We start from the raw sequence: 2500 nt of genomic DNA on the forward strand, positions 1-2500 counted from the left end.
GCGAAACAGTTTCAATAAATTAATCATCTTTCAACGAAACTTCGAAATAAAAAATAACCTACGTGGCACCACTTGAATAGAACTTAACTTGAAACACAGACAAAAAAAAAAAAAAATTAATCGATAAAAAAGATGAAGAGGAAACCAAGGCGAATATTGTCATGTGAGTGATATCTTAAAGAAGAAGCCTTACTCATGAACATGAATATTATATGGTGGCGAAGCAAGATACGGACACGAGAGCGAAGAGTTAGCGACAGTTACAGGTTCACATCTGAGCGACCCTTCAGGCTGCTGTATTGATTCCGAGAGTCATGCACATGCATCCCCTGCTTGATTATTTCTAAACCTTTGTATGCAAGAGTGTGTTCAGTGTGGAGAGTCCCTTCCCTTTACCACCCTTTTGTGATTATTTTTTCGTGTGTAGTTTTAGATAACTATATTATGTGGTGTATTTTGCTATGGTGTCCCACTCGACTATAGTACTACAATATTACAACTCTACTTTTTTCTAAAAGTGAAACAAATTACATGTGTAGAAGGTTATTTATTCAAATTCCCTGTACGATATAGAATAGTAGTGTTGTATAGTGTTGTCTGATGAATTGATGGTATGTTTTTTTTAATGGTATATGTCAAGTGTTTCATGTTTGCTCAGTACTGTTAATAATTAACATTTTGCTATCAGCGTATGGAATGCGCAAGGGCGCTTTAGTATTATTATCATTATCAATATTATTGTTGTTATTATTATTATTATTATTATCATCATCATCATCATCATCATCATCCTCATCATCATCATTCCCGACAGCTTGTACCCATCCCGCCATCTTAGCAGCTGGAGTGAGAGTTTGGTCATTTTGACGTCTGGGGGCGAGAGGCAGACGCAGATCCACATCCACTCGAACGCTCTTCTAGGTACAATATCACTACTTCAGATGTCTGCTTTACAACACCGAAGCCGTATTACAATAGCACCATTTTCTTGTCTATTTCTGTCACACCATACCTTGCAAGAACTGCATGAACTATAAGTTCACCGATCGTCCATGCAAACAAAGGGTTACATCACGATCCTTTGTGGTACATTCGCAAAGTGTCATTGATTCGAATAAGTCACAAGAATTTCTTGGAGAAAACGAGTCGTACAAGAAGATTTGCTTCATAATCTGGCGAGTTAAGGAGCAGTTTACAGTCTATACCTAATTGACTTTTCTATCAAGCATGCAGTCTCTAATGATATGGGTTTGACGTTAACAGGTTGACCATGAATATAGCATGCATCAGCTTATGCGATGAATATCCTGGGAATATAGAATGCACATTGATTGAAAAGTACATGGCATAAAAAAAAGGTACTTTGGCTATTTCTTATAAGTACTGTACACTTCTTTTAAGTTAGAATTATCCATATTCACTGCAGAGAAAATATTGATTTCATTTATGATAATGCAGTACGGTTTTTACTATCTATATTGAAAAGACGAACATGAAGGGAAGATACATACCACCAGCATATGAATCATCAGGAGTCAATATACGTAAAAGGGGTTGCACAAAATCATATGTTCATCGTAATAAAATAATGATCGATGCTGAAAGAGAATGAATGGATATCTAGGGAACGTTAAACAAACATACGTTAAAAGCGAGCAATAAGGGCAGCACAGACGAAAAGAACAAACGTCTCATAATACGAGTATGACTACCATCTATCAATCTATCTATCTATCTATCAATCTATGGTGCTAACGGAAGACTAGTAAGACTAGTAGCTCTCACAGTTCACACGATGAGTAAACCATAACTTTAGAAGGACTGATCTAACAATCTTGTTTGGTCGAGTGAGTAATTACATGTAACCAGGTAGTTACACACCCACAGCAAACACGCACTCACAGCCAGAACAAAGTTTCAGGCGCGAGAGGCAATGGGGCTACTCGTGGCAGTGGTTCTAGCTAAAGGTAGGGGCGGGCGCAGGGCCGTTGGGGACACGAGAGGGGGACAGAGCAGGGAAACAGCAACGGCGCCGCCCTTCGGAGGTTCTGATTCCTACACATGGATGAACAAGGCTCGGTTGGTAAGCCTAGCTCCCTTTCTAGCCTCTCATGCTGGCGGTCTGCGAGGCTCGTGGCTGACGTCCACCTCAAGCCCCAGACATGCCGTGTGGAAGCACATATAGACGTGTGAAGTAAAGAACAACGCAGTATCTTCGTAAATAAGGTTTAAAACAGACATGGAGGAAAACGAAAGAGAGAGAGAGATGGCGAGAGACAGAAATAACAGAGAGACAAAGGCAGACATAAATAGGTTCATGTAGGGATATATATATATGTGTGTGTGTGTGTGTGTGTGTGTGTGTGTGTGTGTGTGTGTGTGTGTGTGTGTGTGTGTGTGTGTGTGTGTGTGTGTGTGTGTGTGTGTGTGTGTGGTGTATTATATATATATATATTAATATAATATATACATATATATACATATATACACATACATACAT

General features: G+C 39.2%; 1 protein-coding gene across 15 annotated transcripts in view; it reads right to left on the reverse strand.

Moving 5' to 3' along the window:
* Positions 1-2500, reverse strand: part of LOC122264822 (glycine receptor subunit alpha-2) — a 558543-nt gene that overhangs the window by 27302 nt on the left and 528741 nt on the right. The window lies entirely within an intron of this gene.

The sequence above is a fragment of the Penaeus japonicus genome, unplaced genomic scaffold (genome assembly GCF_977035675.1).
Source record: "Penaeus japonicus unplaced genomic scaffold, GWHDUDI00000001_assembly GWHDUDI00000004, whole genome shotgun sequence".
NCBI classification, from domain to species: domain Eukaryota; kingdom Metazoa; phylum Arthropoda; class Malacostraca; order Decapoda; family Penaeidae; genus Penaeus; species Penaeus japonicus.